We start from the raw sequence: 12,882 nt of genomic DNA on the forward strand, positions 1-12,882 counted from the left end.
ATGTCTTTTTGGTGTGTAAGTTGAGAAAAAGATAATTGTTAATCCTGCAGCATGCTAATCCATTTTGTCTTTCAGTTCATAGGAGGTGCAAGCCTACCAATTGCATTGTTGCTGTCAGCATAAATAAAGTGGCTGCAATTCTCCACTGTGATTTCACTTAAAATTGTGTGGTATCTCGGACGTAAGAAAACGTGATTGGTGAGGTCTATCACTGCCTAATTTCCTGACCTGCATCTCCCTTTCCCAATTCCCCCTGGGATCAACTCAAGCCTCTCTTTCCCCACCTGCCACATGTAAATGGTGGCGAGGGGGCAAAGTCTGTGTCCTTGGTGTATTTCCCTCCTCTTCACCTGTGTTATTGCTGCTTCTGTGCCCACCATGTGGCAGGCCCTGGGAAATAGCGGTACAGATCCTACAGGGAAAGGACCTTGTAGCAGTCTTCTCTACCTCCATTCCAGGCCCCCACTTACCTTACTCTGCCGAGGTCCACTGGGCTGCCGATCTTCCAGGTGCTTCTGCCCTTTAACTGCCTGACCACCTCTTCTACTGCTGCAGAACTTGACGGCCAGACATTGATGGGCTCCAGTCGGGATTCCTGCCTGAAAGGCTTTGGTCAACACTAGCGTGGATTCTACTCCTGCCTTGACCTCAATGATCCCATTGGCCACACATTCATATTTTTGTTTCTTAATCTTAAAATTAGAGCCAGGCCAGTTAGAAGTGAAGTCAGGAAGTACTTTTTCACACCAAGGTTAGTGGCAATCTGGAATTATCTCCCCCAAAAGGCTGTGGATGCTGCGTCAATTGAAATTTTGAAGACTGAAATCGAAAGATTTTTGTTAGGTAAGGGTTTCAAGGGATATGGAGCAAAGGCAGGTAAATGGAGTTGATGTTCAGATCTAATTGAATGGCAGAAAAGGCTCGAGGGGCTGAATGGTCCACTCCTGTTTTTATGTTCCTAACAATGGAATCTGTTGCTGGATAACTAAACTGATACCAGGCATAAGGGGCCTGAGCTACAAGAAAAGGCTTAAGATGCTTTTATACTGGTACTTGTATAGGTCAGATTCTGGGAGACTGGCCTTCTGTGAGCCAATTGATTGATAAAAGAGATAAAACATAGTTGGTATATGTTGATCTTTGAGAATGGCCAGATGGACCACATTGATCATTTTCAGTCCTGTCTATCCTTATTTTCCTCCTATAAAGAGGGCCAATCGATGATTTGTCAGCCCAGGTGACCATCAAACAACAACTACTTGCATTTATATAGCACCTTTAGTGTAGTAAGATGGCCCAAGGCGCTTCACAGGAGCGATTATCAAACAAAATTTGATACTGAGCCACATGAGGAGGTATTAGGACAGATGATCAAAAGCTCGGTCAAAGAGGTACGTTTTCAGGAGCATCTTAAAGGAGTAGAGTGGCAGAGAGGTTTAAGGAGGGAAATCCAGAACATAGGGCCTAGGCAGCTGAAGGCACGGCACCAATGGTGGAATGATTAAAATTGGGGTTGCGAAGAAGCAAGAATTGCCCAGAGATCAACAGATAATTTAAAAAATTCAGTTTAACAAGCTACAGGAGTAACTTTCTTATCAGTGTTATTCAGGGTGGGGAACCTCTAACATTTCATTAGTTCAAAGATAATTCATAGTATTGGTTCATGTCACAGCCTCAGTGGGAGTTGTAAACCCATATTTCTCCAGTAGAAGCAGGGCAACAGCAGTCCAACTGATGTACAAAATATATTGTTCTAGCTACACCTTGCACCATGTGTCAGGAAGTGAATCCTGAAAATAAGGAAATCAGTTTGAACTTAATAACCTCATTATATCGCATTAGGTTGTATTAAAAAGGTGACACAACACAGAAAATCAACCAAGGAGCAGTTCATTACCTCTCAGCATTGCACCATATGTCCATTGCCCCTGTAAAAGTAGCTGCACTCAACCCTTTTTTATGTTACAACTCCTCCCCTACCCTAAAAATGGGAAGACTCATTTGCCACACCTCCTGTGCATTAACCCTTGACAGATCATTATACAGAGTCTGTTTGTTTGTTATTCGGTGAAAAGTGTCATTGACAGTGTCAGCTGTGGCTCACTGGGTTGCACTCTTGCCTCTGAGTCAGAAGTCTGTGGGTTCATAGTCCCAGTCCAGAAACTTGAATACAAAATTTAAGCTGACACTTCAGTGTAGTACTGAGGGAGTGCTGTTTTTTGGATGAAATGTTAAACCAGCTACCTTCTCAGGTAGATGTAAAAGATCTCATGGCACTATTTTGAAGAAGAGCAGGGGAGTTATCCCAAGTGACCTGGCCAATATTTATTCCTCTATCAACATCACTAAATCAGATTATTTGGTAATTATCACATTGCTATTTGTGGGGCCTTGCTGTTTGCAAATTGGCTGCTGCATTTCCTACATTACAACAGTGACTACACTTCTAAAGCACTTCATTGATTGTAAAGTGCTTTGAAACATGCTGAGGTCTTGAAAGGCACTATATAAATGCAAATCTTTCTTTTTTCTTTCTTTATATCGTGCTCTATTTCTACATTATTTTTACGGAGCATTTGCATATATCCTGTATTTTTTTTTAAAAGACATCTACAAGGAGATGCCAGGGATATCTCACCAATTTTCCTCCCCCTCACTGGATACTCCACAACCTCTGCTCAACACCTCCTTTTGCTTGACACATCTCACAGTGGGAACAGAGCACAAAGGGATCTGGATCTGCATCTATATCTACAAACTAAGCAGGTAATTTTTTTAAAAACTGGAAGTAAGAATTCCTCTGGTCACTATGTGTAGAAACAACATAAATGTATTTGTGAAAATTATTTCCTCTGTTTTCTATTTTTAGTGAAATCATAAACTTGTTCTAACTAATCCTATTATTTTTCTAGAAATAGCAAACTGAGGAAATCTTCAAAATTTTATTTTTATTCGTTCATGGGATGTAGGCGTCGCTGGCGAGGCCAGCATTTATTGCCCATCCCTAATTGCCCTTGAGAAGGTGGTGGTGAGCCTCCTTCTTGAACCGCTGCAGTCCGTGTGGTGAAAGTTCTCCCACAGTGCTGTAAGGAAGGGAGTTCCAGGATTTTGACCCAGCGACGATGAAGGAACAGCGATATATTTCCAAGTCGGGATGGTGTGTGACTTGGAGGGGAACGTGCAGGTGGTGTTGTTCCCATGTGCCTGCTGCTCTTGTCCTTCTAGGTGGTAGAGGTCACGGGTTTGGGAGGTGCTATCGAAGAAGCCTTGGCGAGTTGCTGCAGTGCATCCTGTGGATGGTACACACTGCAGCCACAGTGCGCCAGTGGTGAAGGGAGTGAATGTTTAGGGTGGTGGATGGGGTGCCAATCAAGCGGGCTGCTTTGTCCTGGATGGTGTCGAGCTTCTTCAGTGTTGTTGGAGCTGCATTTATCCAGGCAAGTGGAGAGTATTCCATCACACTCCTGACTTGTGCCTTGTAGATGGTGGAAAGGCTTTGGGGAGTCAGCAGGTGAGTCACTCGCCGAAGGATACCCAGCGTCTGACCTGCTCTTGTAGCCACAGTATTTATATGGCTGGTCCAGTTAAGTCTGGTCAATGGTAACCAGAGGAATTCTTTCCCACAGGAGGGCTATTTTCCAGGTGTTGGTAAATTCTTCGTCTAATTTCTGCAAGACAGAAAGTTTATCAAAAAAACATTTTTCTGGATAATTCTATGCTTGTCCCTATGTTTGTTTGCGCACAAAGTGTCTTGAACACAATGTCTAAACCCACCAATTTATTAGGAGTTGAATCCATTCAAATGTTGCCAACATACCATTTTCTGATCTGACTATAGGCTTCCTAGGTGCACAAATTTTTAAAACATTTTTGTTTGGAATATTATATTGATAAAAGTGAGGGATATTCATGTTGGTGACTTAGTGTTCTCCTTAGAATTCCCAGTTCAGGCATGCATGATCAAAAGCAAAATACTGCAGATGCTGGAAATTTGAAATAAAAACAGAAAATGTTGGAAAAGCTCAGCAAGTGAGGCAGCATCTGTGGAGAAAGAAACAGAGTTAACGTTTAAGGTCAAAGACCTTTCGTCAGAACAGGTGCTGCCCGACTTGCTGAGTTTTTCCAGCATTTTCTGTTGTTATCTCAGACATGCATAGTTACTTGTAGATTAATGCTCCCCCTACCCTGTCTCACCAACCACCAAAGAGTTAGGTTAATGCACCAGTGTGACATTCTTTCCATTTCCCACCAACCATTCTGTAGTTTATCTGAGTGAGCTTGCCTAATTAATATCAAATTAGAGGTAGTTTTCTGCTGCGGGACATTCCACCAGGATTTAGATTGAGACTAACCAAACTCCAGAAATATCATAGTACCATAGTAGGTATAGCACAGGAGGAGGCCATTCAGCCCATCGTGCCTGTGCTGGCTCTTTGAAAGAGCTAACCAATTTGTCCCATTCCCCTGCTTTTTCCCCATAGCCCTATAAATTTATTCCCTTTTGAAAGTTACTATTGAATCTGCTTCAGGCAGTGCATTCCAGATCATTACGACTCGCTGCTTATAAAAATGTTTCCTCATGTCGCCACTGGCTCTTTTGCCGATCACCTTAATTCTGTGACCTCTGGTTACTGACCCTTCTGCTACTGGAAACAATTTCTCCTTATTTACTCTGTCAAAACTGTTCATGATTTTGAACACCTCTATCAAATCTCCCCCTAACCTTCTCTGTTCTAAGGAGAACAACCCCAGCTTCTCCAGTCTCTCCACATAACTGAAGTCCCTCATCCCTGATACCAATCTAGTAAATCTCTTCTGCACCCTCTGGAAGGCCTTAACATCCTTCCTAAAGTATGGTGCCCAGAATTGCACACAATACTCCAGCTGTGGCCTAACCAGTGTTTTATAAAGATTTAGCGTAACTTCCTTACTTTTTTACTCTATGCCTTTATTAATGAAGCCCAGGATGTCATATACTTTCATAACAGCATTCTCAACTTGTCCTGCCACCTCCTAAGATTTGTGTACAAAAACCCCCAGGTCTCTGTTCCTGTACCCCTTTAAAATTGTACCATTTAGTTTATATTGCCTCTCCTCATTCTTCCTACCAAAATGCATCACTTCACATTTCTCTGCGTTAAATTTCATCTGCTGTGTGTCTGCCCATTTCACCAGTCTGCCTATGTCCTCCTGAAGTCTGTTACTATCCTGTTTACATTTCCGAGTTTCGTGTCATCTGCAAACTTTGAAATTATCCCCTGTATACCCAAGTCCAGGTCATTAATATATACCAAAAAGAGCAGTGGTCCTAATACTGACCCCTGGAGAACACCTCTGCATTCTTCCCTCCAGTCTGAAAAACAACCATTCACCACTACTCTGCTTTCTGTCCCCTAGCCAATTTTGTATCCATGCTGCCACTGTCCCTTTAATCCCATGGGCTTTAATTATGCTAACAAGTCTATTATGTGGTAGTTTATCAGATGACTTTTGAAAGTCCATATACACAATATCAACCACACTACTCTCATCAATCCTCTCTGTTACTTCATCAAAGAGCTCAATCAAGTTAATCAAACACGACTTTCCTTTTAAAAATCCGTGCTGACTTTCATTCATTAGCTCATACTTTTCCAAGTGCCAGTTTATTTTATCCCACGTTGACAGATGCAGAAATACCTGTCCATCCCCCTGACTATCAAATCCCCTATAACAACTGCATTTCTTTTGCTCCCCTATGCAGCTGAGCCTCCCACAGTGCCGTGGATTTGCTTCTGACTGCACTCCCCCAAGTTGTCAACACCCTCACTGATATTCAATACTGAATACAGGTCTGTGAGTGCCACACCAGCAGGGGACTCCTGCACTGCCTGCCTGTTCCTCCTAGTCTGTTTGGTGGTCACCCATTCCCTCTCCGCCTGAACTCTCTGTAGCTGCGGGGTGACCTGAAATGTGTTATCCACGAAATTCTCAGCTTCCCGCATGCACTGTAGTGACGCCCCTCAAGCTCATAAACTCTGAGCTCGAGCTCGAGCAGTTGGCGGCACTTCCTGCACATGTGGTTTTCCAGGATACACGATGTGTTCTGGAGTTCCCACATGGCACAGGATGTGCATGTAATGGGCCCCAACTATCCTGGCATGATAGCTACAGTTAAACTCTTTGTTTAGCTTTAAGGAAATTTACTGTTTATCTAACACTAAAACACTAACCACTAAAATACACTAACCAACCACTAAAGACACTAACCACTAAGAACAATAACCACTAAAAACACTAACCAATGAACTAAATACTTACCCTCGGCGCTCCTCCTTGCCTTGTTTTGATTCCTCGTGTGTCTCCCTTTATGCTCCGCTCAGTCTTAGTCTATAGTGCTTTGGTTTAAATCACTTAGCATCTCCTTCCCCCTCTGCACCTAATTCCCACACTCACCAAATTCCCAGTTGAAAGTCCTCACTCTGTTAGCGCTTCACTCTGTTAGAGGTTCACTCTCTGTCTTTCCCAACCTCTGTGCTCAAGCTCTCCCTTAGGACCTGTACAGCCAGCAGACAGAGGAAATATCTGTCCCATTAGCTTGGACTGAGTTGTGGAATTAAGATTTAATTGAGCTAGGTTTAAAAGCCCTATAGATTTTTCCAACACAGAAAAATTTGTTAGTAATTTCATGTTTTTCAATATAATGCATTTTACATTATTTATTCAATATGGATAATTATAATAATTACACTTTCCTGAGTTCTAATATTTTATAACATAAATCTTTTCTCTACATTTTTATCACTGCATTAAAATGAATGATCACCTTAGAAATTGTTCTTGTAAATATTACTGGGTGTAGTCAATAATTTAGATATTTGTGAAATATTACAATTTTATCCTTCTGCTATACATCATATTAATTAAGGTGGGACCCACAGTATGAAAGAGGCAAAGTGAGACATGATTCTAGAAACTGTACAAGTGGCTGCTGTCAGGTTACCAAGTTGAGACTGTTTGATGTTGTTATATGAAGTGTAAAATAAATACTGTCATAATAATGAATAAGTCAAAGGAAAGGAGATGATGGGTACAAATGTTTTATTCCAGAGAACACAGAAACCTCCATAGTATGTGTGACAAGTGTAATTTAGTATTGCTTGTTTATTTTGCAATGCGTTCTGAGTGGATGAAATGGTTGAATCTCTTTCATTCATGCTTTTTGATGTGTATCTGAGAGAAAACACAAAAACCAAGAACAGGAGCCAAAGTGTTAACTTAAAGAAGAGAAATCCTGGAAAGAATGTATCATCATTCAAGTAAGGAGGAGAGGTCTGTAGTAAAAAGAAAGAAAGAACCTGCATTTGTATAATGCCTTTCATGTCCTCAGAATGTCTCAAAGTGCTTCACAGTCAGTGAAATATTTTTTAAGTGCATTTACTGTTGTTTTGCATGCAAATACAGCAGCCAATTTGTGCAGATCAAAGTCCCACAAATAGCAATGAGATGAATAGCTAGTTAATCAGTTTTGGTGATGTTATTTGAGGGGCAAATGTTAACCAGAACACCAGGAAAGCTTCTTGCTCTTTGAAAAAATGCCATAACATTGTTTCCATCAATCTGAACAGGCAGAAGAGGCCGCAGTGTTAAATCTCATCTGAAAGTAGCACCTCTGACAGTTCAGTGCTGTATTGAAACATCAGATTATGTGCTGAAGTCCTGCAGTGGGGTTTGAACCCACCACATTCTGACCCAGAGGGTTTATCACTTAACTCAATCTCACATTTAGACTAAATAGATAAACAGGAGAGGTCTGAATTACCTTAGGGATTGAGGAGGCTGGCTGGCATCAATGGGGCAAATGAGGAAAAGTCAGGGGCAGAAAATGGGGTGGGATCTGATATTGCCAGGATGTCCTGGGGACAGGCAGAAGTTTCATCCACCCTCTAGCAGCCTGATGTAGTAAAAGGAGGCAGCACCAGTGGGATGGTGTCACCTACTGGAATTCCAGCTAGTCCTGCCTCCTGTGCTTCCTGCTTGCAAGATACACGCATGATGTACTGTCCTGGGCTGGCAGTGAGTCCAGCAAGAGTGTTCCAGGAAAATTCATAGCCTGCAACGGTTAACAAACATACATTTGGCCTCAGAGAAATGTATCTTCCTGTAAAGGGGCCAATTTCAAGTGTTTGCCAAATTTTGCAGCAGGACCAGATGCTTCGCAGGTGCCAAGTTTGACTCCTCTTCCCCCACACCTAGCAGGCGCCTCAGCAGTGCTCATATTGGCGGGGGTGCCTGCTAAAAATATGCAAATTGCCGTACCCTAGAAAAATCAACAGGGTCAGGCTGGTAGGTCATTGAGGGGTCAGAACTCCCATTCTGATATAGTTACAGCGATGGAGCGGAATTGAGGGGTTTCCGGGCCTGTGTTCTTTAGAAACATGAAATCCTGTTGCGGAAATGTTAGTGAAGAAGAATCTGTAGTTTAGTTTAATATTTTATTGAATTTTGGGCATTATCTTTCAGTATCAAAATCCACCCTCCAGGTTGCTGGATCAGCTTGTTGGGTTCGGGGGTTAAATTGGTTAACCCCGAAAACGGGCGCTGGGATCATGGTACACGATTAACCCACACCCAGTCGTTGAGATGCAGGCAGCACATAACATTCGTGCTGCATGGTGATTGCAGTGATTTTTGTACCGTTGATTGGTCGCACGAACCAGCAGGGGGCCCCGATATCGGGAGTGGCTAGCACTACTTGAAGGCAGCCTGCACCTCTTAAAGGGGAGGTGCGCTGTGACTACAGGGAGACCTGGAATTGGTGCGGTAACTAACTCTGTGCTGGAATATACTGAAATACAGCTGGGCCTGTGAGAGAGCGTGCACCAAGGTTCTCGGACGGTGCATTAGAGGCCTTGGTGCAAGAGGGGGACAGATGGTGGGGCATATTATATCTGCAGGGGGCAGGAGGCCCTCCGGTTACATGCTGAAGAGACAGTGGGAGGAAGTGGCACACAAGGTGAATGGCAGGAGCATAGCTCCAAGAACATGGATGCAGTGCAGGAAGAAGTTCAATCATTTGACACGAGTGGACAAGATGAGTGAGTTACACTGTCACGTGGCATCTCCTACCTGCACCACTAGCTGCATCCACTGCTCCACACCCCATGTCACCCACCTACCAACAAACCCTTTCAATCAGTACGCACCTCTTCAAATCACATGCTTCATCTCACCCTCACATATTACCACTCTTGCAAGCCATACACCCACAACTCACAGGTCACACACACTGCAGCTATTCAACCATGACAGGCACATCACCCAAACATCTTGCAGGACACTCACTGACACACGTCCCTCTTTCTTGCAGGAGAAGGTGGCGCATAACAGGAGGCAGCAAGTTGCAGCGACTCCATGGAACATGAACCTCTGTCCTCGCTCGGGATGACAGCATTCCTGTCCCACCCCTGCCACTCTGCCAGTGCCCTTGCTATTGCCTGTCAGCTAGCCAGCCCACTCCCTGTAGAGTATTGAAACTTTATTATAGGAACATAGGAAGATAGGAACAGGAGTAGGCCATTTAGCCCCTCAAGCCTGTTCCGCCATTCAATGAGGTCATGGCTGATCTGTGACCTAACTCCATATACCTGCCTTAGCCCCATATCCCTTAATACCTTTGGTTAACAAAAATCTATCAATCTTAGATTTAAAATTAACAATTGAGCCAGCACCAACTGCCGTTTGCGGAAGAGAGTTCCAAACTTCTACCACTCTTTGCATGTAGAAGCGTTTCCTAACTTCACTCCTGAAAGTCCTGGCTCTAATTTTTAGGCTATGTCCCCTAGTCCTAGTATTCAAGCGTAGGAGAACTCCAAAAACAGGTACAAATGCATCAGCAGCCAGAACAATAATCCAGCATAATAATCTAGCCTATAACTCCTGCATGATCCCTTCAAGTAGCGCTGGTGGGAGGGGTCCTCCATGCCTTTTAAGACCTGCTCAGCTGTGCATGGTTAAGCCCGTGAATTGGCTGGAGCATGGAGTTCCAATATAGCAGCAGTCCCTTTAAATCAGCGTTGCCCACTGATTTAGGTCATAATCTCCCTATTTTACATGCTACCAGCGTTCGTTAGGTGCACGTGAGCAAATGCCTTTACCTATATGGCGTCCTGCGCACATCACGCCGGAAGTGTGCGCACGCATTCGGATGCCATTTTCTGGGCTTAGGAGTCCGTGTAGCATCTACACAATGGGTGCTACACGCCCCAATTTTGCCCCCGTTATGATTGATTTTTGTAATGTGATCAATTGAATTGAATCAATTTAGTTGATAAAAGTTGTTTCTAATCACACTGAACTGACTCCTGTATCCTATTAAGGCAGAGATAGAGAGGGCCACACAGTAGAGGAAGGAAGGTAATTCATTTTGAAACACAAAGCAGAATATCCACTAGAAGTGGCCAGATTTATGCTGGAAAATCGAAACACTTAATTCCCCCTGCGCTATAAACAAAACAAAAATCTGTATTGTAAACTGATCAAAAGTTAAGTGAAGTTGTATTCATTACATTACTATCTTAAATCACTGAATGTTGGCAATAAATTCTTTTATAGAATAACATTTTCAAATCCTTTTGTGAAGTGAGGTTTTTAAAATGCTAAATCACTGCTCTGTAAACCAGTATATCAAAGTATTATATTAAGTTGTAAAACAGTGATTTTTGAGGCGAGTAACTGTTAAGATTATAAAAGACAAACATCTCTAAAAGGATTCACACATTCTTTATTTATGTGTTACAGACTGAACCATATGTGGAGCTTTGGGATAAACCCTTAGTGGAGGATGTCTGATTGAGAGATCCTGATGCAGTATAGAGGAGATTTTTTTTTAAGTGCAATATATCAGCTTTATTCTCAGTAATAATACATACACACATACAGAGACACTGGGAAAGACCTGTTTTTCCTTTTGAATATCTCCCCACAGGGCGGTGCACCGTTCCCAGAGACACTGCAATACTGGGTCGATGTGTGGAGTGGACGGAGCAAGCCCCTATTCCATCTCCCTGTTCCAAAAATCAATTTAATATATGGTCCCCAAATAGGGGACATATCAGATATTAAACTGATAAGAACAGATTTTTTTTTCCAAAAATATACTTTATTCATAAAATTTGCAACAATACATACAATACAGTTCTCATATCACATTTCAAACATACACAATACAAATTATATAATTTGCAAGATACAAAAGTACAGTTCAAATATGATTCCAACTATACAGTTACACGTCGTATATAATTACAGTTCATGAAACTCTAGGGTGCCTCATTGCGATACAATCTCTGCAGATGATTGATTACAGAGTTATTACAGATTCATTACAGGTACATTACATTTCATTACATCAATTTGAATTTTACATTCTGCCCGAGGTGTTTTTTTCCTGATTGCAGCCCCTCGGTATATAATGGTGGGAAGGCTCTAAACAGTTGCCTCTCCCCACAGAAATGCAGGACCTACATAAGTCGTGCAGCATGTCAATGAGGGAGATGATTGTTTTGGAGGGTGGTTGTCACAATTTGCAATGCACTTTAAGTCCCATTGCGTGTGAGACAGTATCTTTCCAATTAATTTTACAATCTGGGGGACTGCATGAAATGAGGAAATGTTTTTACACTGATCAGCCATCTTGGGGCTCTGAGTGTTAGTTTTCTCCCTGAGGCACTAATTTGAAAACATTTGCTGTCCTGGTCTTTGGCCACATGGGTCCTTTGTTTGGAGGGACTGATGTTTGGTGGGACTGTGCTTTGTGTATGGAAGTTAGTTTTCTTTTTTGCCACCGAATGGTATTTACATTTCAAATCAGATTACATTAAAATCTCAATCAAATTGAAAATTCATCCAAACACACATGAAACTGGGTGCTTGATTTTATCCTGTTAAAAGATGTAGTCTCCAAGAGGATCAGAATCCATTAATCTGCAAGAACAACAATGATGATAGCTTTATTTATTTCTTTACAACTGAGTCAATAACATTTCATGTATTTGACAGTTACCAAGAGTGGTATCACCCTGATGGGGATCACCCTAAACTGATAATCATTTAAGAAGCTGTGGAATTAAACATGTATATGAAATTTGGCCTCATTCTGCAATAAAAGAAACAGAAAACATGTATTCATGCAATACAAAATACATGTATTTTGCATTGCATGAAATACAAAGTATGTCAGTCAACATCTGGCAGAGAATGACAGGTTAATGTTTCAGCAGAGACCCTTTGTAAATTCTCATGAAAGGTCTCACTTATCATTCCCTTTTTGGATGCTAACTGACCTTTCTCTGCTTCCAGCATTTTCTGTTCTTAACGTTAGGTTTATAGCATTTGAGCTTCTTTTTCCTATGGAACATGCTATGTAAGAAATGTAAGGACAATAATTTCAGTAGCCATTATGTGATAAAAAGAAGTGTGCTTCTAAACAAATAAAACGTCAAAGAATTGAAATGTTTCTGTTCACTCTGCATTAGTATTTCCTCTGTCCCAGCCTCCGGTAGTGCCAACCCACCCAGCCCAAGGACCCCTGCCAAGTTCAGACTTCCTTCCACAGAGCTACCTCCAATGCTGGTTAAAATTGTTACTCAGTGTTGATTGTTTCTGTGACTATTTCCTGTGCAAATCCCTTCCTGTGCACTGAGACACTACGCTGACAAAATGAACTTTTTCCACAGTCAGGGTCAGTCACTGTTTCTCTACACAATCTGGAAATTCATCTATTTTACTGGCATCCCTGTATAGATACCTCAGGCAATGTTGTCAATAACAGATGTAGAGTCATCTCTACCTAATGTAATATTTGGTTCCACGTCATCGTGTATAAGGCAAAAATCATTTAAA

General features: G+C 42.1%; 1 pseudogene; it reads right to left on the bottom strand.

Annotated features, from left to right (window-relative positions):
• Positions 1-10,965: 10,965 nt before the first annotated feature.
• Positions 10,966-11,137, bottom strand: LOC137325829 (U2 spliceosomal RNA; annotated as a pseudogene).
• Between the last annotated feature and the right edge of the window lie 1,745 nt (positions 11,138-12,882).

The sequence above is a fragment of the Heptranchias perlo genome, chromosome 9 (assembly GCF_035084215.1).
Source record: "Heptranchias perlo isolate sHepPer1 chromosome 9, sHepPer1.hap1, whole genome shotgun sequence".
Classification (NCBI taxonomy): domain Eukaryota; kingdom Metazoa; phylum Chordata; class Chondrichthyes; order Hexanchiformes; family Hexanchidae; genus Heptranchias; species Heptranchias perlo.